The following is a 24,169-nucleotide window of genomic DNA, read 5'->3' as shown; positions in this document are numbered from 1 at the left end:
TGACACATGGTCTCATCCCTCCCTGTTTTTCCACACCTCCCTGTTCTCAATCTCCCTCTTCTTACCACAGGAACCCTGATATCGAATACTGAAGGTTAACCCTTTCTGTGCAGGGGCAGAGTCAGGTGGGCCCTGGAAATATATTATTATTTTTTTAATATAACGAGATATTTATAAGTGGGTATTAGGGTCGTGACTTTTTCTCAGCTGGGCAAGCAGTGGGGTGAGGCTTTTTAATCTCATGCCCTCTTCTAAATGTGCCGTGGGGCTAGACTGTGTTGCCTCCCTCTCCTCTCTCTCCTCCTGCCCCCCTCTCCCCCCGCCTCAAATGTGTTGGTTTGTGTTTTGACAGAGGATAAAGCTATTTTACCAAAAAAAAAAAAAAAAGATCCCCAGGAGAAATATCAATAACCTCAGATATGCAGATGACACCACCCTTATGGCAGAAACTAAAAAGCCTCTTGATGAAAGTGAAAGAGGAGAGTGAAAAAGTTGGCTTAAAGCTCAACATTCAGAAAACGAAGATCATAGCATCTGGTCCCATCACTTCATGGCAAATAGATAGGGAAACAGTGGCAGACTTTATTTTGGGGGGCTCCAAAATCACTGTAGGTGGTGATTGCAGCCATGAAATTAAAAGACGCTTACTCCTTGGAAGGAAAGTTATGATCAACCTATACAGCATATTAAAAAGCAGACATTACTTTGCCAACAAAGGTCCATCTAGTCAAGGCTATGGTTTTTCCAGTGGTCATGTATGGATGTGAGAGTTGGACTGTGAAGAAGGCTGAGCTCCGAAGAATTGATGCTTTTGAACTGTGGTGTTGGAGAAGACTCTTGAGAGTCCCTTGGACTGCAAGGAGATCCAACCAGTTCATTCTAAAGGAGATCAGTCCTGGGTGTTCTTTGGAAGGACTGATGCTAAAGCTGAAACTCCAATACTTTGGCCACCTCACGTGAAGAGTTGACTCACTGGAAAAGACTGTAATGCTGGGAGGGATTGGGGGCAGGAGGAAAAGTGGATGACAGAGGATGAGATGGCTGGATTGGCATCACCGACTTGATGGATGTGAGTTTGAGTGAACTCCGGGAATTGGTGATGGACAGGGAGGCATGGCATGCTGCGATTCATGGGGTTGCAAAGAGCCGGACGACTGAGCAATTGAACTGAACTGATTGGGGGGGAATAAGTAGCTTAATAGGGGCTCAGGTATGTCCCTGGTGGTTCAGTGATTCAGAGTCTGGCCTTCCACAGCAGGGGGCACAGGTTGGATATCTGATCCTAGAACTAAGATCAGAAAAAGGGACCCCTCCCCGCCGCGCCCCGCCCACCCCCCCCCCCCCCCCCACACACACACACGAAAGAGCTCAAAGCAAGGGAGAGGACAGGAAGGAGAGGATGGGATGCTGGAAGCAGCTTGGAGGTTAGCTTTTAAATCTGGGCTGGTCCCAGCAAGGGCGCCCCTCATAGCTCAGTTGGTAAAGAATCTGCCTGCAATGCAGCAGACCCTGGTTGGATTCCTAGGTCAGGAAGATCCCCTGGGGAAGGGATAGGTTACCCATTCCAGGATTCTGGCCTGGAGAGTTCCATGGACTGTATAGTCACGGGGTCGCAAAGAGTGGAACACGACTGAGCGACCTTCACTTTCTTTTTCTTTCCTCCCAGCAGGGGAAAAGGGAAGAGCTCTGGGGCAGGGTGGGGACAGCCCACGGAGAACCTTTCAGAGCCCTGGGGACTGTTCGAAGTGCGCGGAGAAGGCAGGAGTTTCGGAGCTTGAACTAACTTGCTGCGGAGGGAGGCGCCGCGAGCCGCAGCCATTCAGGTTTCAGGTCTTTCCAGCGCCCTTACGGGTAGCTGGTTTGGGGAAGGGGAGGGGAAGGGAGGGCAGGTCCAGAGCAAAGTGGGTGGAGTGGAGGGGGCAGACTGAAGGAAATGAGACAACCTTTTCCTCCCACCGAATCGTGGTCCTCCTGCGTCTGCTGGGGTTACCACCGCCGCCCGTGAGCGCCCAGGCCGGGACCCGGTGCCCACAGGTCTCCACTGGGGTTTCTTTCCGAATCGCCAGTGCCAGCCCAAACCTTGGCCACAGCTGTGTTGCGTCCTCTTAGTGATCGGCTCCTGGTCCCCCGGCTCCGCCCCCAGCACCCGGAGCCAGGACCCCGGAAGTGCGCGTTGGCGGCCCTGGCGAAGGTAAGCTTTGCGGTTGAGCGCGCTCAGGGTGTAGGGGCGCCTGGCATGCCCAGCGCGCCGTCGCCTGCCCTGAACACCCCTGCTTTGGAAACACGCAGAGTACTTCTGACCCGAGAAGGCTGCTTTGTTCCTGACCCCCTGCCCAGGTGTTGTAGCCTGAGTATCCCCAAGGAACTTTGCTTACGGGCGCTTGTTTTCTCTCTTCTCACTTTCCTGTTGCTTCCTACCCGCATCCCTGCTTCTTTTTCTGGATCCAGGAACTCTCCGCTCCTTGCCTATGCAGCCTGGCTTCGGAGAGTCCTTTCCTAATCTCTGCACCTCTCTCCTCCTCCGCCTCCGGGACCAGGGGCTTAGTTCCCAGCCGGCGACAGTGACTGGCTTTGACCTCGGACCTGTCAGGTGCAGCCCTGTCCGAAATTTCCTTGGCTCTAGTTGATCTCATTTTTGTTCAGCGGCTCAGTCGTGTCCGACTATTTGCGACCCCGGGGACTGCAGCACACCAGGCTTCCCTGTCCCTGACCTTCACCATCTCCCAGAGCTTGCTCAAACTCATGTCCACTGAGTCAGTGATGCCATCCAACCATCTCGTTCTCTGTTGTCCCCATCTCCTCCTGCCTTCAATGTTTCCTGGCATCAGGGTCTTTTCCAATGAGTTGGGTCTTTCCATTAGGTAGGTGGCCAAAGTATTGAAGCTTCAGCCTCAGTTCTTCCGATGAAGATTCTGGGTTGATTTCCTTTAGGATTGACTGGTTTGATCTCCTTGCGGTCCAAAAGAGTCTTCTCCAACACCACAGTTCAAAAGCATCGTTTCTTCCATGGTCAGCCTTCTTTATGGTCCGCCTCTCACATTCATACGTGACTACTGGAAAAACCATAGCTTTGTTTTATGAATGTTTGAAGCCAGCTTTTTCACTCTCCTCTGTCACCATCATCAAGAGGCTCTTTAGTTCCTCCTCTCTTTCTGCCATAAGGGAGGTGTCATCTGCATATCTGACATTTACCAGACTCCCTTCCAGGAACTCAGCCTGCTGCATGCTTTTGGTGGCCCCAGAAATCAAAGTGGATAGGGGGGTGAAAAGGTAGTTGGTGGTCCCTAAATCCTTAGGGGGATGCTCTGCTCACAGAGAGGAGTGTAGTCAGCTTCTTGCAGTTCTGACTGGGTTTCCCAAGGATTAGAGTGTGGGGGTGGGGATGAGCACTAAATATGGGATTCAAGGGTGGAGGTAAGGAGACTGATTTGGAAGGAGAGGGGAGGAAACCATTTTGTGTTAGTTTGCCATTTTGCTCTTATTAACTACCTGAGTTCTCACATCAAGCCTCTGAGTAGGGACTCCTATCCCTATTTTACAAAGGGGCAAAGTGAGAAGCACAGAGGGTGAGTAATGTTGCCAGGGCTATGCAGATGGGAAGGGATACAGCCAGGATTTGGGAATCAGCTGGTTTGTACCAAGCATCCCCACATCCTGCCCTACAAAGAGTTCCTCTATGCATTTGAGCAGAATACCAACGCCTGTCCCTGGGTCATACCACATGGGACCAGGCTTTTTACTTTTTGAGCAAATACATCTTGATTCTATTCAAATCCAAATGATTTATTTAGTACCTACTATCCTCACAATTCAGTGGAAAGCACTGAAGCTTCAACTTGAAACCTCACTCCTGTATCTTCTGCCCATCATCCAGTCTGTCATCAAATATGTAATTCTTCCCCAGAAGGATGACTTGAGTCTCTCTCCCCAAAAGACTGTTAGGCTTATTGGCTAACCTAAACCCTAGAGTGGGACCACTAGCATTTAAATCCTGCATGAGGCCTTTCTGTAGTTTTCTGTGTCTGGAAAGTGGGGATGGGAGGATTTAAAATAGAGGCTGTCAGCCAGGGTTTCAGTTTTGCCTCCCAAATGGTATCTGGCAATGTCTGGAAACATTTTTGGTTCTTAACATGGAAATGTTAGTGTCCTCCCACCCTCAGATGACAGAAGAGATGATAATCTGCACGTGTTTTACGAGCACTGAGGTAGATCCTGTGCATATTATAATTTGAGAATCACTGTCTCTTAGAATAAAATCTAACCTCAGACACTGACCTCAATTTACCTTCCCAAATTCATCTCATGACACTTCCAGTATGCACTTTCTATTCCACCCAACTTCCCGTTCTTTTGGTATTCTAGGTCTTGACTTTTTGGAACGCCCGTCTTTCTCCATGGCTAGCAAATTATTCTTTGAGACCAGATCTCAAGTCCCGTGCTGGGTGAAGCATAATTCAGCCCCTACAGGTGGTTTGGTTTTATCCCTCCCTGATACCCCATCCCCAGCCATCCTCTCCCATTTTTTCTTTTAATATCTCTCTTGTAGTGTTTACTGTGCTTTATAGGGATCTCTTGTTCATCCCCTGACTGGTCTACCTGGAACCCAGCACAGTGCTGTCCTCATGCTGGTGGTTAAACTTGCAAGCTTTGGAATCAGGCTGCCTGCATTCAAATTCTAGTTCTGCGACTTTGTGACCTTGAGACATTGACTCAGCCTCTCAAAACCTTATTAACAAAATAAGAAGAAATAGTCTGCCTTCTCTGCCGACGAGTGTTGTCAACTAGTGGGATAATAATTGTTCATATTAGCACTGAGTGCCAGGACAGGGTTCAATTTTAGCATTTTATATTTTTACTAATTTAATTTTTATGAGGACCTATTATTTAGTACTAGCATTATCCTATTTTCCAGGCAAAGAAATGGTGTCCCGGGAAGCTAAGCAGTTTGCCCAAAGTCTCACAGCTAATGTAGGCCAGGATTCACCAGACATCTGGACTGTAAAACACATTCTGGTAAAGGGCTTAAACCACATATAGTAAGTGCTATATAAACACGAGCTGGATTTGTTGTGTACATTGATAAGAGCCAAAGTCTATTGGGTTTTTCAACTGCACCACCTTGTGGTCTAAGACTCTGCCTTTCTTCTTACGATTCCCATTCCCTTCCTCTCCATCTTGCCCCTAACCCAGTCTCAGAAGGACAAGACATTGGGGTCAGTCTCCTGTCACAGTTCTAGGTCAGCACCAATGAACTTGATGCTAAGTGGAGCCTTTTGTGAGCCAGGTCAGGGTCAGAGCAGCATTCACTCTTTGAGAACAGGCCCATAGAATCAGCACACTTGCTGGAGGTGGGAGGTGCCGAGGAGGAGTTAGGAGCTACCTGACTCCAGCTTCTAAGCATTTTGTGTTTTGCAGTGTGTATAGCACATCAGTATTGTGTTAAATCAATCAGTGACTGTGGGATGAATGGACGAATGGCACTAGGTGGACCTCCTGCCTATACTTGATGATTCGGAGTATGCTTTTTCTCCAAGTGTCATATATTAAAGGTAAAACTTATTAAGAGAGTTTAATGACTTGCAGAGTTTTTGAGAACCACATTTGGAACCTGTCACTGACCACTTTTATGAGTTATGTGTGACACTGGATACTAGGTTACAGCTGATCACTTTATTAACTTGAGATCCTTTTCCCTGAATGTAGCCCTGACTTTTTTTTTAAATATAAATTTATTTATTTTAATTGGAGGTTAATTACTTTACAATATTGTATTGGTTTTGCCATACATCAACATGAATCTGCCACAGGTATACACGTGTTCCCCATCCTGAACTCCCCTCCCACCTCCCTCTCCGTACCATCCCTCTGGGTCATCTCAGTGCACCAGCCCCATGCATCCTGTATCATGCATCGAACCTGGACTGGCGATTTGTTTCATATATGATATTATACATGTTTCCATGCCATTCTCCCAAATCATCCCACTCTCTCCCTCTCCCACAGAGTCCAAAAGACTGTTCTATACATCTGTGTCTCTTTTGCTGTCTCTCATACAGGGTTATCATTACCATCTTTCTAAATTCCATATATATGCATTAGTATACTGTATTGGTGTTTTTCTTTCTGGCTTACTTCACTCTGTATAATAGGCTCCAGTTTCATCCACCTCATTAGAACGGATTCAAATGTATTCTTTTTAATGGCTGAGTAATACTCCGTTGTGTATATGTACCACAGCTTTCTTATCCATTCGTCTGCTGATGGACATCTAGGTTGCTTCCATGTCCTGGCTATTATAAACAGTGCTGCGATGAACATTGGGGTACACGTGTCTCTTTCAATTCTGGTTTCCTCAGTGTGTATGCCCAGCAGTGGGATTGCTAGGTCATAAGGCAGTTCTATTTCCAGTTTTTTAAGGAATCGCCACACTGTTCTCCATAGTGGCTGTACTAGTTTGCATTCCCACCAACAATGTAAGAGGGTTCCCTTTTCTCCACACCCTCTCCAGCATTTATTGCTTGTAGACTTTTGGATCTCAGCCATTCTGACTGGCGTGAAATGGTACCTCATTGTGGTCTTGATTTACATTTCTGTAGCTCTGCCTTTGAAAGCTGAAAGCTGAACCCCTTCTTTGCTGGTCCATTGGCCACTTGCTGTATGGGCCAGACTGCCTTACACAAATACCTGCATATTTGAGTACTCTGGCTTCTTGCACAGCTGACTCAGACAGTTGTGATCCCCCTGAGTTTGCTGGGTTTGGCAGGTTGTCCCTCAGACTTTAGTGGCGTGAGGTTGCCTGGTATGTGCAAGGTGTTGAGGTTTTGTTAGGAGGTCACAGAAATACTCTAGTAAGGCTGCTTTTGAGGATGGAGCAGGGTGAGAACTTCCCTGTCCATCAACGTGGTGCAGACCACTCAGATTCCCTGTAGCACTTCAGACCAGACTCTTACTGCCTCTGGTGGTAATGTCTCTGGCATTGTCCCCTTTCCTGGGTCACCAGATGACTGATCTGAGAAGCATTTCCCTCAAGTGCTAATGACTGGAGTAAAAGGCTCAAGATTTTGGGAGCATCACTTGTATTTTCATTGAGGCATTTATCTAGAAGATAAACTAGCCCAGGAGGGGTATGTCAGGCCCGGCACTATGTTTTCAGGCCTCTGAAGTCACAGCTTGGCTGCCGTCTTAGGTAGTACCTCTTAACCTCTTCTGCCTCTCAAGTAGGAGCTTGCTGGGTTTGTGGGGACTGGTAATCATGAGTGTGACAGATAGAAAGCTGTATGTACTGGAATATAGCTAAAGAAGGGCCTGACAGATGCATAGGTGTATGGTGACTGGAGGACAAGAGATGGGTCTGGGAGATGGCTCTGGCTTTCCAGCAGTCCAGGAATCTGTTTCTGTATGTTGGGAGACTGTGGAGTGGGCTCAGGTATGCTGAGCTCTTTGAGTGGTGGCTCTCCCTTCTGTTTCCTCCTGTGGCAGTGGAACCGGAGCCCAGGGGGAGGGACAGTGTGTCCAGCAAGCAAAGAAACCAGAGTCACAAGGTTGTGCTCAGTGATTGAAGGTTGGTTTGTTTGTTTGTTTTTTCCTTCAAAGCCCTGGCTAATAAACTGTGTGGATGCCTCCTCCTGAGTCTGGACTTTTAAACATTACCTTTAGAGAAGCCAAAAGTCTGTCTGAATTGATAAGTAATTGCTAAGTTTCTCTGGACTTAGAGAGGGAGAAAGAAAGCAAGAGAGAGAGACAAGAGAGAGCTAGGGCACTCTCTATCCGGTCTGTTTTTTTAATAAAATCCAGCATGTGACCTAGCAGATCACTGTCATGTCTGATACATTTGCTGGGAATCATGTTCACAGTTCCAGTCCTTTTCTTTGATCCAAAAGCCTTTTGTCAAAACACACCTCAGGGGCTGGGTACATATGTTTGTTGATTGGACAACTGATATAAGTACGTCTATAGGTCATTCCCAGATTTCACTAGTTTGTTTACCACTTAGTGACACGCCCCTCCCCCCCACTTCAGTTCAGTTCAGTCACTCAGTCATGTCCGACTCTTTGTGACCCCATGAATCGCAGCACGCCAGGCCTCCCTGTCCATCAACAACTCCCGGAGTTCACTCAGATTCACGTCATTCGAGTCAGTGATGCTATCCAGCCATCTCACCCTCGGTCATCCCCTTCTCCTCCTGCCCCCAATCCCTCCCAGCATCAGAGTCTTTTCCAATGAGTCAACTCATCGCATGAGATGGCCAAATTACTGGAGTTTCAGCTTTAGCATCATTCCCTCCAAAGAACTCCCAGGGCTGATCTCCTTCAGAATGAACTGGTTGGATTTCCTTGCAGTCCAAGGGACTCTCAAGAGTCTTCTCCAACACCACAATTCAAAAGCATCAATTCTTCGGAGCTCAGCCTTCTTCACGGTCCAACTCTCACATCCGTACATGACTACTGGAAAAACCATAGCCTTGACTAGATGGACCTTAGTTGGCAAAGTAATGTCTCTGCTTTTGAATACGCTGTCTAGGTTGATCATAGCTTTCCTTCCAAGGAGTAAGCGTCTTTTAATTTCATGGCTGCAATCACTATCTGCAGTGATTTTGGAGCCCCCCCAAATAAAGTCTGACACTGTTTCCACTGTGTCCCCATCTATTTCCCATGAAGTGATGGGACCAGATGCCATGATCTTCGTTTTCTGAATGTTGAGATTTAAGCCAACTTTTTCACTCTCCTCTTTCACTTTCATCAAGAGGCTTTTTGGCTCCTCTTCACTTTCTGCCATAAGGGTGGTGTCATCTGCATATCTGAGGTTATTGATATTTCTCCCAGCAATCTTGATTCCAGCTTGTGTTTCTTCCAGTCCAGCGTTTCTCATGATGTAATCTGCATATAAGTTAAATAAGCAGGGTGACAATATACAGCCTTGACGTACTCCTTTCCCTATTTGGAACCAGTCTGTTGTTCCATGTCCAGTTCTAACTGTTGCTTCCTGACCTGCATACAGATTTCTCAAGAGGCAGGTCAGGTGGTCTGGTATTCCCATCTCTTTCAGAATTTTCCACAGTTTCTTGTGATCCACACAGTGAAAGGCTTTGGCATAGTCAATAAAGCAGAAATAGATGTTTTTCTGGAACTCTCTTGCTTTTTCCATGATCCAGCTGATGTTGGCAATTGGATCTCTGGTTCTTCTGCCTTTTCTAAAACCAACTTGAACATCAGGAAGTTCACAGTTCACGTATTGCTGAAGCCTGGCTTGGAGAATTTTGAGCATTACTTTACTAGCATGTGAGATGAGTGCAATTGTGTGGTAGTTTGAGCATTCTTTGGCATTGCCTTTCTTTGGGATTGGAATGAAAACTGACCTTTTCCAATCCTGTATCCACTGCTGAGTTTTCCAAATTTGCTGGCATATTGAGTGCAACACTTTCACAGCATCATCTTTCAGGATTTGAAATAGCTCAACTGGAATCCCATCACCTCCACTAGCTTTGTTTGTAGTGATGCTTTCTAAGGCCCACTTGACTTCACATTCCAGGATGTCTGGCTCTAGGTGAGTGATCACACCATCGTGATTATCCGGGTTGTGAAGATCTTTTTTGTACAGTTCTTCCATGTATTCTTGCCACCTGTTCTTAATATCTTCTGCTTCTGTTAGGTCCATACCATTTCTGTCCTTTATCGAGCCCATCTTTGCATGAAATGTCCCCTTAGTATCTCTAATTTTCTTTCCAGAAAAACATCTATTTCTGCTTTGTTAACTATGCCAAAGCCTTTGACTGTGTGGATCACAATAAACTGTGGAAAATTCTGAGAGAGATGGGAATACCAGACCACCTGACCTGCCTCTTGAAGAGATCTCTAGTCTTTCACATTCTGTTCTTTTCCTCTATTTCTCTGCATTGATCACTGAAGAAGGCTTTCTTATCTCTTCTTGCTATTCTTTGGAACTCTGCATTCAGATACTGATATCTTTCTTTTTCTTCTTTCTTTTCACTTCTCTTCTTTTCACAGCTATTTATAAGGCCTCCCCAGACAGCCATTTTGCTTTTTTGCATTTCTTTTCTAAGCGATACTTAGTGAGTGATAAACAGTGAACGAATGCACTAGCATGAAAGTCACATCTTGAACCTAAATATGGTCATGCCCTGAATGGGGAGATAGACAGGAAGACCAGCACAGCACAGTGGAGTAGTTCTGTGACAGAGAAAATACAGATGCAGAGGAAGACTCAGTCTAGCCAGGGGTCAGGGAATGGAAGCCAAGAGAAAAAAAGGAGGTCTCTTTGCGGGACATTCTTCCTCCATGGAAAGTGGTCCCATAGGCAGTTCCTAGTGGTCAGTTGCAATAAGAGTGCCTGGGAGTAGGTGCCAGAACCACGTTAAAGGGTTTATATCCCTTTATTGTGTTGATCCTCATAACCAGCCTCTGAGTCCAATATTAGAGGAGGAATTGGAATCCCACCCTCAGCTAAAAGGCAGATCTGACATTGGATCAAGGCCCCTGGACTCTGAGCCCTTCACCATTGCTCCAGACAGTGTCAGGGTGGTCATATTATCATCAAAGCCGATTCAAAAATCTAGTTTTCAAAAAAGAAAGTACAGGTGTGTGGGTTTTTGTGGTCTGGGTGGGAGTGGCCCTTTCCTCTATGTTTCCCCCGCTTTCTGTGTCCCTTGCCTGATATCTGAGGCCTTGACTTGTGAGAACTTAAAAGCAGTTAGACGCTCTTTGCTCTGGGAATCAGTGCCTCTTTTTTCTACCTCTTACCTCCTCTTTCATCGCCTAGGCATCTTGCACTCTTTTCTCCAAGGTGAGAGGAGGTGGAAATGCTGCTCGTAGACAAGTAACCATAGAGTTTTGAATTAAAGAAAGCTTTCTTAAAAAAACAACAACAACAACACCCTGCTGTAATTTAAACCTTTCCCCTTTGCCCTGTGCCCTCCTGCTTGTGTCACTTGGATGGTTAATAGTAGGAGGAAACTGACTTCAGGGGGCCTTGTTTCTACACAGGGACCCTTAATCAAAAGGGCTGCCAAAACTTGCCTTACCCTAAGGACCTACACAAATCACAAATATGGCTGACTTGTCTTTTTGCTTGGCAAAGACAAGGCAAAAAGGCAAGACAGGCCACAGCGGCCCATGATAAGGGGCTGTAAGGGCCTCTTATTGGAAGACACATACACTGTTTTCCTTAAATGCCTATCCTGTGTTCCACTAGGCTGAGCAACCTTTGATGTTAGTTTCTTTCCCTGCTGGAGTACACTTTGAGGACCTCCTGAAAATACAGAAAATGATGACTTGGACGTATTAGGGTCTGGAAAAGACACTCATGAAAGTGAAGAGTGTACCTGTAGATAGCCTTGTATGCTCACAGAGATAGCTTGGTGGTCTTGGTTTGTCTGCTTAGCTCAAACTGTCAGTGTTTGGGCTTCCTGTGTGGTTCAGTGGTAAAGAACCTGCCTGCCAACTCAAGTTCAATCCTGTGGGTTGGAAAGATTCCCTGGAGAAGGGAATGGCAACCCACTCCAGTATTCTTGCCTGGAAAATTCCATGGGCAAAGAAGCCTGGCGGACAGAACATCTTGTTCATCTCTACAACCCCAGGGCCTAGAACAATGTCTGGGACACGAGGGTGTCAGTAAACACTGACGTGCAGCACGTGTGCTCAGTTGGGTCCAACTCTTGTGACCCCGTGGACTGTATTGTAGCCAAATTGGCATTGGCAGGCAAATTCTTTACCACGGTACCACTGGGGAAACCTAAAACATGTCTTACTGATTCCTAAATCACTAGAGCCCACCCTGAATTCTTGCACTTTGGTAGGTGTTCAATCAATGACTGTTGCAACCACTCAAAAATTCAATGCTAGAGGTAATCACTAGCACTTTGGGCATCCAGAGGAGGAACAGCTACACTCAACTTGGACAGCAGATGGGTCCAAGAGCATCTAAGAGGCTGAAGAGGAGGCATCTAGGCTTACAGAAGGGCATCACAGGCAGAGGAATCAGAGAGAAATACAGCATGACTAAGTGAGTGGGCATGGTATGCTCTAAGAACAAAAGAGTGATAGGTATGGTTGGAGAGAGGGAGGCAGATCTCTAAATAGGCAAAGTGGCATACCAGGAAAAGCCTTGTTAAACAATTGGAATTTTATTCTGAAGACACTGGGGAACTACTGTAGGATTTCACACAGGAGAGACTAGATCAGAGTTTCATTGTAAAAACAGACCCCTCTGTCAGTAGATATTGGAAAGGAATAAGACAGGTGACAGGAAGACCAGTTAGGACACCATTGCAATTTAGAGAGTAGAAAAGGCCCAGGGTTTGGAGTCACACAGACCTCAGTCTCATACGAGTCTCACAATATCTTTGTGTAACTAAAGCTATTAAGTGCCTCTGAGCTTCTGTCTTTCTCATTTGAAAACAGAAACGAATGATCCTCTCTATCAAGGATAGATGGCTCTCAAGACTATGGATGATGAAGTATGTAAAGTATCTGCTACAGTAATCGATCAACATTTGGCCTGTGAACATGGTGGTGAATACTCGTTTTTAATATTATTGTTATTAATCCAGGTGAAAAAAAAAATGAGTTTCTGTCTAAGACACTAGTAATAGCAGTAGAGAATTGGGCTCAACTCAGGACATATTTTGGCAATAAAGTTGGCACAATTTGGTGACTAATTCACGCTGTGGAGTTTGAGGGTCGGGGAAAGAGTCTGGGATGACTGGGATTTTAACCTGAGCAATAAGAGTAAGGACAGCGGGGCCATTAGGAGAGTTATGGAGGAGGAGCATTTGGAGAAAAAGATGATGAGCTCAGTTTCAGACAAACTGAACTTGAAGCAGTTTAGGGACAGCTAAGAACTTCCCAGGTGGCTCAGTGGCAAAGAATTCACCTACCAGTGCAGGTCACAGAGTACTGGGCTGGGCTCCATCTGTTATACACCAGCTTCCTAGTAGTTGTGCTTTTTGCATGTGTTGTGCTTAGTCACTCAGTCGTGTCTGACTCTTCGTTGACTCTATAGACTTGCCCACCAGACACCTCTGTCCATTGAATTTTCCAGCCAAAAATACTGGAGTGGGTTGCCATTTCCTCCTCCAGGGGATCTTCCTGACTCATTGAACATGAGTCTCTCATGACTTCTGTATTGGCAGGTGGATTCTTTCCCACTGAGCCACCTGGCAAGCCTCTATTTTGCATATGATAGCTTCTCTCTTGATTTGTCCTACCCTTTCTTTCCCCTACTATGGTCACCAGACCAATTTCTATGTCCGTGTCTCCATTCAGTTCAGTCCAGTCACTCAGTTGTGACCAAATCTTCATGACCCCCATGGACCACAGCACACCAGGCCTCCCTGTCCATTACTAACTCCCAGAGTTTACTCAAAGTCATCTCCATGGAGTCAGTGATGCCATCCAACCATCTCATCCTCTGTCATCCCCTTCTCCTCCTGCCTTCAATCTTTTCCAGCATCAGGGTCTTTTCTAATGAGTCAGCTCTTCACATCAGCTGGCCAAAGTATTGGAGTTTCAGCTTCAATATCAATCCTTCCAATGAACACTCAGGACTGGTATCCTTTAGGATGGATCTCCTTGCCATCCAAGGGACTTTCAAGAGTCTTCTCCAACACCACAGTTCAAAAGCATCAATTCTTTGGAGCTCAGCTTTCTTTATAGTCCAACTCTCACATCCATACATGACTACTGGAAAAACCAAAGCCTTGACTAGACAGACCTTTGTTGGCAGAGTAATGTCTCTGCTTTTTAATATGCTGTCTAGGTTGGTCATAACTTTCCTTCCAAGGAGTAAGTGTCTTTTAATTTCATAGCTGCAGTCACCATGTACAGTGATTTTGGAGCCCTCAAAAATAAAGTCAGCCATTGTTTCCACTGTTTCCCCATCTATTTGCCATGAAGTGATGGGACCAGATGCCATGATCTTAATTTTCTGAATGTTGAGCTTTAAGCCAGCTTTTTACTCTCCTCTTTCACTTTCATCAAGAGGCTTTTTAGTTCCTCTTCACTTTCTGCCATAAGGGTGGTGTCATCTGCATATCTGAGGTTATTGATACTTCTGGCAACCTTGATTCCAGCTTGTGCTTCTTCCAGTCCAGCGTTTCTCATGAAGTACTCTGCATATAAGTTAAATAAGCAGGGTGACAATATACAGCCTTGACGTACTCCTTTTCCTATTTGGAACAAATATGTTGTTCCATGTCCAATTCTAACTGTTGCTTCTTGACCTGCATACAGATTTCTCAAGAGGCAGGTCAGGTGATCTAGTATTCCCATCTCTTTCAGAGCTTTCCACACTTTGTTGTCATCCACACAGTCAGAGGCTTTGGCATAGTCAATAAAGCAGAAATAGATGTTTTTCTGGAACTCTTTTGCTTTTTCAATGATCCAGCAGATGTTGGCAATTTGATCTCTGGTTCCTCTGCCTTTTCTAAAACCAACTTGAACATCTGGAAGTTCACAGTTCACGTATTGCTGAAGCCTGGCTTGGAGAATTTTGAGCATTACTTTACTAGCATGTGAGATGAGTGCAATTGTGTGGTAGTTTGAGCATTCTTTGGCATTGCCTTTCTTTGGGATTGGAATGAAAACTGACCTTTTCCAGTCCTGTGTCCACTGCTGAGTTTTCCAAATTTGCTGGCATATTGAGTGCAGCACTTTCACAGCATCATCTTTCAGGATTTGAAACAGCTCCACTGGAATTTCATCACCTCCACTAGCTTTGTTCGTAGTGATGCTTTCTAAGGCCCACTTGACTTCACATTCCAGGATGTCTGGCTCTAGGTGAGTGATCACATCATCATGATTACCTGGGTCGTGAAGGTCTTTTTTGTACAGTTCTTCCATGTATTCTTGCCACCTGTTCTTAATATCTTCTGCTTCTGTTAGGTCCATACCATTTCTGTCCTTTATCGAGCCCATCTTTGCATGAACTGTTCCCTTGGTATCTCTAATTTTCTTGACGAGATCTCTAGTCTTTCCCATTCTGTTGTTTTCCTCTATTTCTTTGCATTGATCATTGAGGAGGCTTTCTTATCTCTCCTTGATATTCTTCAGAACTCTGCATTCAAATGAGTATATATCTTTCCTTTTCTCCTTTGCTTTTGGCTTCTCTTCTTTTCTCAGCTATTTGTAAGACCTCTTCAGACAGCCATTTTGCTTTGTTGCATTTCTTTTTCTTGGGGATGGTCTTGTTTCCTGTCTCCTGTACAGTGTCACGAAGCTCCGTCCATAGTTCATCAGATACTCTGTCTATCAGATCTAGTCCCTTAAATCTATTTCTCACTTCCACTGTATAATTGTAAGGGATTTGATTTAGGTCATACCTGAATGGTCTAGTGATTTTCCCTACTTTCTTCAATTTAAGTCTGATTTTGGCAATATGGAGTTCATGATCTGAGCCACAGTCAGCTCCCAGTTTTGTTTTTGCTGACTGTATGGAGCTTCTCCATCTTTGGCTGCAAAAAATATAATCAATCTGAATTTGGTGTTGGCCATCTAGTGATGTCCGTGTGTAGAGTCTTCACTTGGAAGAGGGTGTTTGCTATGACCAGTGCATTCTCTTGGCATAACTCTATTAGCCTTTGCCCTGCTTCATTCTGTACTCCAAGGCCAAATTTGCCTGTTACTCCAGATGTTTCTTGACTTCCTACTTTTGCATTCTAGTCCCCTGTAATGAAAAGGACATCTTTTGTGGGTGTTAATTCTAGAAGGTCTTATAGGTCTTCATTGAACCGTTCCATTTCAGCTTCTTCAGCATTACTGGTTGGAGCATAGACTTGGATTACTGTGATACTGAATGGTTTGCCTTGGAAATGAACAGAGATCATTCTGTCGTTTTTGAGATTGCATCCAAGTACTCCATTTTAGACTCTTTTGTTGACTATGATGGCTACTCTATTTCTTCTAAGGGATTCTTTCCCACAGTAGTAGATATAATGGTCATCTGAGTTAAATTCACCCATTCCAGTCCATTTTAGTTCTCTGATTCCTAAAATGTTGACGTTCACTCTTGCCATCTCCTGTTTGACCACTTCCAGTTTACCTTGATTCATGGACCTAACATTCCAGGTTCCTATGCAGTATTGCTCTTTGTAGCATCAGATCTTACTTCTATCATCAGTCACATCCACAGCTGGGTGTTGTTTTTGCTTTGGGCCTGTCTCTTCATTCTTTCTGGATTTATTTCTCTACGGATCTCCAGTAGCATATGGTCACCTACCGACCTGGGGAGTTCATCTTTCAGGGTCCTAGCTTCTTGCCTTTTCATATTGTTCATGGGTTTCTCAAGGGAAGAATACTGAAGTGGCTTTCCGTTCTCTTCTCCAGTGGACCACATTTTGTCAGAACCCTCCACTGGGAACCTTCCATCTTGGGTGGCCCTACATGGCATGGCTTAGTTTTGTTGAGTTAGACAAGGCTGTGGTCCATGTGATTAGATTGGCTAGTTTTCTGTGATTGTGTCTCCATTACTTGTCTGTAAATATGTTCTTCGGTACTATTTTTCTAGATTCTGTATATGTGTATATTCACAATCAATAGCCAGACAAAAAAGATAATTACAATTGCAAGCTGCAATGGAAACATGATTAACTTAACAATATTAAATAATTACATGCAATTTGAGAGGTCAAGCAGAATGATGTGGGAAGTGGACGTACATACATGTACATGTTTTCATCTGCCCAGCCAGTCTTTGTCTTTTGATTGGTGCATTTAACCCATTTACATTTAAGATAATTAACAATATGTGATCCTATTACCGTTTTCTTAATTGTTTTAGGTTTATTTTCTGTAGGTCTTTTCCTTCTCTTGTGTTTCCTGCCTAGAGAAGTTTCTTCAGCATTTGTTGTAAAGCTGGTTTGGTGGTGCTGAATTTGCTTAACTTTTGCTTGTCTGAAATGCTTTTGATTTCTCAGTCAAATCTGAATGAAAGTCTTGGGTAGAGTATTCTTGGTTGTAGGTTCTTACCTTTCATTACTTTAAATATATCATGCCATTCCCTTCTGGCTTGTGGAGTTTCTGTTGAGAAATCAGCTGATTATCTGATGGGAATTCCCTTGTATGTCATTTTTCCCTTGATGCTTTCAATATTGTATCTTTGTCTGTAATTTTTGTTTGTTTGATTAATGTGAGTCTCAGTGTGTTCCTCCTATGGTTTATTCTGCCTGGGACTCTGTGCTTCCTGGACTTTGTTGACTATTTCCTTTCCCATGGTAGGGAATTTTTCAGCTATTATTATATCTTCAAATGTTTTCGCCGGTCCTTTCTCTCTGTCTTCTCCTTCTGGACCCCCTATAGTGAGAACATTGGTGCACTTAACTTTGTCCCAGAGGTCTCTCAGGCTGTCTTCATTTCTTTTCATTCATTTTTTCTGTATTCTGTTTTGTGGCAGTAATTTACACCATTCTGTCCTCCAGGTCACTTATCTGTTCTTCTGCATCAGTTATTCTACTATTGATTCCTTGTAGTGTATTGTTCATCTCTGTTTGTTTGTTCTTTAGTTTTTGTAGGTGTTTGGTAAACATTCCTTGCATCTTCTCAATCTTTGCCTCCATTCTTTTTTCCAAGATCCTGGATCAATATCACTATCATTATTCTGAATTCTTTTTCTGAACTGTTGCCTGTTTCCAATTTATTTAGTTGCTTTTCTGGGGTTTTATCTTGTCCCTTTATCTGGGATATAACTTTCTCCCTTTTCATTGTGATTAACTTTCTGTAATATGATTTTTGTTTTAGGTGCTGTGAGACTGTTTCTTCTTGCTTCTTCTGTCTGCTCTCTGATGGAGAAGGCTAACTAAAAGGCTTGTGTAGGCTTCCTGATGGGAGGAACTGGCGATGGGAAAAACTGAGTCTTGCTCTGGTGGGCAGGGCCTTGCTCAGTAAAGTTTTAGTCCAATTATTTTTAGTCCAATTATCTGTGATGTGTAGGGTGTACGCCCTCCCTGGTAGGTTTTTGGCCTGAGGTGACCCAGCCCAGGGGTCTATGGTAGGGTTAATGGTGACCTCCAAAAGGGTTTATTTCAAAGAGGGCCTTCAAGGCTTGCTGTTTCCATGACCCTATCCTGGTGGTGAGCCCCTGCCAACCCACACCTCCACAAGGGGCCCTCCAACACTAGTTTTGGTTCAGCAGCCTGTGGGGGTCACTGCTCTTTTCCTCTGGGTCTTGGTGTGTGCAAGATTTTGTTTGTACCCTCCAAGACTGGAGTCTCTGTTTCCTCTAGTCCTGTGAAAAGTGAAAGTGAAAGTCACTCAGTTGTGTCCAACTCTGCGACCCCATGGGGTATACAGTCCATGGAATTCTCCAGGCCAGAATACTGGAGTGGGTAGCCTTTCCCTTCTCCAGGGGATCTTCCTGACCCAGGAACTGAACCAGGGTCTCCTGCATTGCAGGCAGATTCTTTACCAACTGAGCTCTGAGGGAAGTCCCAGTCCTGGGGAGTCCTGTAATCAAATCCTGCTAGTCTTTGAGGTCAGATTTCCTCGGGATTCCTAGTCCCTTTGTTGGATCCCCAGGCTGGGAAGCCTAACATGGGGTTTAGAACCTTCACAACAGTGGGGAGATTTCTTTGGTATTATTGTTCTCCAGGTTGCGGTTCACCCACCTGGCAGGTTTTGGATTTGATTTTATCATGATTGTGCCCCCTCCTGCTGTCATGCTGCAGCTTCTTTCTCTTTGGACCTGGGGTACATTTTTCTGGTGTGTTCCAGCCTCCTCCTGTCTATGGTTGTTCAACAGCTAGTTGCAATTTTGTTGCTCTCTCAGGAGGAGATGAGTACACATCCTTCTATTCTACCAGCTTGAACAGGAAAGCTTAATTCTAATTTTTTTGAAATTAAAAAAATATTTCTTTTTTTCTTGATGAATCTAGCTAATGGTTTGTCAATTTTGTTTATTTTCTCAAAGAACCAGCTTTTAGTTTATTGATCTTTGCTGTTGTCCTTTCATTTTTTTTCCATTTATTTCAGCTCTGATTTTATGAGTATTTCCTTGTACTAATCCTGGAGTTTTTTGCTTCATTTTTTTCTGGTTGCTATAGATGTAAGGTTAGGTTGATTGTTTGATGGTTTCCTTGTTTCTTATTTTTTCTCTTTTTAAAAAAGTTTATTTTTAATTGGAAGAAAACTGCTTTACAATATTTTGTTAGTTTCTCCCATACATCAACGTGAATCAGCCATGGGTGTATATGTATTCCCTCCCTCTTGAACCTCCCTCCCACCTCACTCCATCTCTCTGCATTGTTATAGACCACCAAGTTTGAGTTCCCTGAGTCATGCAGGAAATTCCCAGAACAAAGCTAGTGGAGGTGATGGAATTCCAGCTGAGCTATTTCAAATTCTAAAAGACGATGCTGTGAAAGTGCTGCACTCAATATGCCAGAGAATTTGGAAAACTCATCAGTGGACACAGGACTGGAAAAGGTCAGTTTTCATTCCAATGCCAAAGAAAGGCAGTGCCAAAGAACGTTGTAATGTAACTACCTTACAATTGCTCTCATTTCACGCTAGCAAAATTATGTTCAAAATCCTTCAAGCTAGGCTTCAGCAGTGTCTGAATCGAGATCTCCAAATGCACAAGCTGGATTTAGAAAAACAGGGGAACCAGAGGTCAAATTGCTAACATCTGCAGGATCATAGGAAAAGCAAGGGGATTCCAAAAAAATCTACTTCTGCTTCATTGACTACAAGAATGCTTTTGACTGTGTGGATCACAACAAACTATGGAAAATTCTTAAAGAGATGGGAATGCCAGACCACCTTAGCTGTTTCCTAAGAACCCTGTATGCAGGTCAAGAAGCAACAGTTAGAACCGGACATGTAACAGTGGATTGGTTCTAAATTGGGAAAGGAGTATGTCAAGGCTGTAGATTGTCACCCTGCTTATTTAACTTAAACGCAGAGTACACCATGCGAAATGCTGGTCTGAATGAATCACAAGCTATCATCAAGATTGCCAGGGGAAATACCAACAGCCTCAGATATGAAGATGATACCACTCTAATGTCAGAAAGCCAAGGGGAACTAAAGAGCCTCTTGATGAAGGTGAAAGAGGAGAGTGAAAAAGGTGGCTTAAAACTCAACATTCAAAAAACCAAGATCATGACATAAGGCCCCATCACTTCATGGCAAATAGATGGGAAACAAGTGGAAACAGTTACCTATGTTATTTTCTTAGGCTCCAAAATCACTGTAAACGGTGACTGCAGCCACAAAATTAAAAGATGCTTGCTTCTTGGAAGAAAAGCCATGACAAACATAGAGAACATATTAAAAAGCAGAGACATCACAGTCAGCAGAGGTCCATATAGTCGAAGCTATATTTTTTCCCCTAGTCATGTACTGATGTGAGAATTGGACTGTAAAGCAGGCTGAGTGTCTAAGAATTGATGCTTTTGAACTGTGGTGCTGGAGAGAACTCTTGAGAGTCCCTTGGACAGCAAGGTGATCAAACCAATGGAAATCAGCCCTGAATATTCATTGGAAGGGATGATACTGAATAGGAATGATGCATGATGCTTGACCACCTGGTACAAAGAGCTGACTCATTGCAGGGTGCCCTGATATTGGGAAAGATTGAGGGCAGAAGGAGAAGGGTGGGACAGAGGATGAGATGGTGGGATGGCATCACTGACTAGATGGACATGAGTTTGAGCAAGGTCTGGGAGTTGGTGATGGACAGGGAAACCTGGTGTGCTGCAGTTCTTAGGGTTGCAAAGAGTAGCACATGACTTAATGAGTGAACCACAGCAATCTATTTTACATATGTTGATGTTTATGCTTCAATGCTACTCTCAATTTGTTCCACCCTCTCCTTTCCCTACTGTGTCCACAAGTCTGTTCTTTATGTCTACGTCTCTATTGCTGCCCTACAAACAAGTTCATCAGTACCATCTTTCTTGATTACATATATATGCATTAATGTACAATATTTATTTTTCTCTTTCTGACTTAACTCTATATAACAGGCTGTACGTTCATCCACCTGATTAGAACTGACTGAAATGCATTCCTTTTTATCGCTGAGTAATGTTCCATTGTCTATATGTACCACAACTTCTTTATCCATTCATCTTAATGAATGTCCATTCATATCCATGGACATCTAGGTTGCTTCCATGTCTTCACTATTGTAAATAGTGCTGCAATGAACATTGGGGTATGTATGTCTTTTTCATTATGGTCTCCTCATGGTATTAACCCCAGTAGTGGGATTGTTGGATCATATGGTAGTTTTGTTCCTAGTTTTTAAAGGAATCTCCATATTGTTTTCCATAATTGCTGTATCAATTTACATTCCCACCAACAATGCAAGAGAATTCCATTTTATCCACACCCTTTCAAGTGTGTATTGTTTGTAGATTTTTTGATGATGCCATTCTGACTGATGTGAGATGATACCTTACTGTTTTTTTGATTTGCAGTTCTCTGATCATGTGTGATGTTGAGCATCTTTTCATGTGTTTATTAGCCATCTGTATGTCTTCTTCGGTGGAATGTCTGCATCGGTCTTCTGCTTACTCTTTGATTGAGTTGTTTGTTTTTCTGGTATTGAGCAGCATCAGCTTCTTATATTTTGGGGGAATTAATCCTTTGTCATTTTTTCCTTTGCTATTTTTCTCTCCCAATCTGAGGGCTGTCTTTTTACCTTGTTTACAGTTTTCTTTTGCTGTGCAAAAGCTTTTAAACTTAATTAGGTCTCAATTGTTTATTTTTATTTCTATTCTTGAAGGTGAGTCATGGAGGATCTTGTTGTGATTTATTCAAGGAGTGTGCTGCTTCTGTTTTCCTCTAAGAGCTTTATTGTTTCTAGCCTTATATGTAAGTCTTTAATCTATCTTGAATTAATTTTTGTGTATAGTGTTAGGGGATGTTCTAGTTTCATTCTTTTACATGTCCAGTTTTCCCAACACCACTTATTGAAGAGGCTTTCTTTCCTCCATTGTATATTTTTGCCTCTTTGTCAAAGATAAAGTGTGTGGGTTTATATCTGGGCTTTCTATCTTGTTCCTTTTGTCTACATTTCTGTTTTTGTGACTGTAGCTTTGTAGTATAGTCTGAAGTCAGTATAGTCTGAAGGTTGATTCCTCCATCTCCATTTTTATTTCTCAAGATTACTTTAGCTATTCACAGTCTTTTGGTTTCCATATAGATTATGAAATTTTTTTGTTCTAGGTCTGTGAAGAATATCATTGGTAGCTTGAGCGGGATTGCATTGAATCTGTAGGTTGCTTTTGGTAGTATAGTCATTTTCACAATATTGATTGTTTTAATCCAAGAACATGGTATATCTCCTCATCTGTTTGTGACATCTTTGATTTCTTTCATCAGTGTCTTATAGTTTTGTGCATACAGGTCTTTTGTCCCTTTAGGTAGGTTTATTCCTAAATATTTCATTCTTTTTGTTGCAATGGTGAATGCAATTGTTTGCTTAATTTCTCTTTCTGGTTTTTCATTGCTAGTATATAGAAATGCAAAGGATTTCTGTGTATTAACTTTATATCCTGCAACCTTATTATATTCACTGATTAGCTCTAATAATTTCTGGTGGCACCTTATCATTTCTATGTATAGTCTCATGTCATCTGCAAAAAGTGAGAGTTTTACATCTTCCTTTCTAATCTAGAGTCCTTTTATTTCTTTTTCTTCTCTGATTGCTGTGGCTAGGGCTTCCAAAACTATGTTGACTAATAGTGGCAAGTATGGGCACCCTTGTCTTGTTCCTAATCTTAGCAGAAATGCATTCAGTTTTTCACTGTTGAGAAAAATTTTTTCTGTGGATTTGTTATATATAGCCTTTATTATGCTGAGATAGGTTCATTCTGTACCTACTTTCTGGAGAGGTTTTTGTGGTTTTTTTTTTTAATCATAAATGGGTGTTGAATATTGTCAAAAACTTTCTCTGCATCTATTGAGTTGATCACATAGTTTTTATCTTCAGTTTGTTAATATGCTGTGTCACAGTGACTGATTTGTATATATTGAAGAAACCTTGCATCCCTGGGATAAACTCCACTTGATCATGGTGTATGGTCCTCTTAATGTGCTGTTGGATTCTGCTTGCTGAATTTTGTTGAGGATTTTTTAATGCATCTGGTTCATCCATGATTTTGGCCTGTGATTTTCTTTTTTTGTGTGATATTTTTGTCTGGTTTTGGTATTAGGGTGTTGGTGGTCTGATAGAATGAGTTCAGGAGCTTTCCTTCCTCTGCAATTTTCTGTAAGCATTTGAGCAGTATAGGTGTTAGTTCTAAACTTTTGGTAGAATTCACCTGTAAAGCCATCTGGCCCTTGGCTTTTGTTTGTTGAAAGATTTTTGATTGAAGTTTTGATATCTGTGCTTGTGATTGTTCTACTCATATTTTTTATTTTGTAGCTTTTAGTTCAGCTTTGGAATGTTATGCTTTTTCTAAGAATTTGCCCATTTCTTTGGGGTTGTCCATTTTGTTGGCATATAGTTGCCCACAATATCTGTTATAATCCATTATATTTCTGTGTTGTCTGTTGTAACTTCTCCTTTTTCATATTTAATTTTATTGATTTGAGTCTTCTCCCCTTTTTTCTTGATAAGTCTGGCTAACATTTTGTCAATTTTGTTTATCATAGTTTTAGTTTTATTTAGCTTTTAGTTTTATTTATCTTTGCTATTGTCTTCATTTCTTTTTCATTTGTTTCTTTTCTGATCTTTTTTATTTCTTCTACTAAATTTTGGAGGTATTTTTTGTTCTTCTTTTTCTACTTTCTTTAGGTGTAGCATTAGGTTGTTTATTTGATGTTTCTCTTGTTTCTTGATGTAGGCTTGTATTGCTGTAACCTTCCATCCTAGCACTGGTTTTACTGCATCTCTTAGGTTTTGAGTTGTTGTGTTTTCATTGTCATTTATTTTTATATATTTTTTCATTCCTTTTTGATTTCTTCAATGACATCTTTGTTATTCAGAAGTGTATTTACCACCTTCCATATTTTTTTTTTTTTTAGCATTTATTCCCCCTGTTTTAATATCTAATCCTGTAGCATTGTGGTCAGAAAAAAAATGTTTGATACAATTTCAAGTTTTAAAAATTTATGAAGGCTTTATTTGTGACCAATGATGTGATCTATTCTGATGAATTGTCCATGTGCACTTGACAAAATAGTGAAATCTAGCCTTTTTGGATAAATGT

At 42.8% G+C, this 24,169-nt stretch overlaps 1 protein-coding gene across 6 annotated transcripts in view; it reads left to right on the top strand.

The window, feature by feature from the left end:
* The first annotated feature begins 1,354 nt into the window (after positions 1 to 1,354).
* Positions 1,355 to 24,169, top strand: part of EVA1A (eva-1 homolog A, regulator of programmed cell death) — an 88,151-nt gene continuing 65,336 nt past the window's right edge. The window contains exons 1-3 of one of the 6 annotated variants that reach the window (XM_069583237.1): positions 1,355 to 1,424; positions 1,667 to 1,823; positions 2,067 to 2,191. The gene's annotated coding sequence lies outside the window, so the exon portion shown is untranslated. Of the gene's footprint in view, positions 1,425 to 1,666; positions 1,824 to 1,892; positions 2,338 to 12,416; positions 12,473 to 24,169 lie in introns of those variants that run through there. The other 5 variants (XM_069583238.1, XM_069583239.1, XM_069583241.1 and 2 more) reach the window with 5 other exon arrangements.

Source organism: Ovis canadensis, chromosome 3 (assembly GCF_042477335.2).
Source record: "Ovis canadensis isolate MfBH-ARS-UI-01 breed Bighorn chromosome 3, ARS-UI_OviCan_v2, whole genome shotgun sequence".
NCBI lineage: Eukaryota > Metazoa > Chordata > Mammalia > Artiodactyla > Bovidae > Ovis > Ovis canadensis.
Note: the sequence above shows the minus strand (reverse complement) of the source record. Positions and strands in the feature narration are given on the sequence as shown.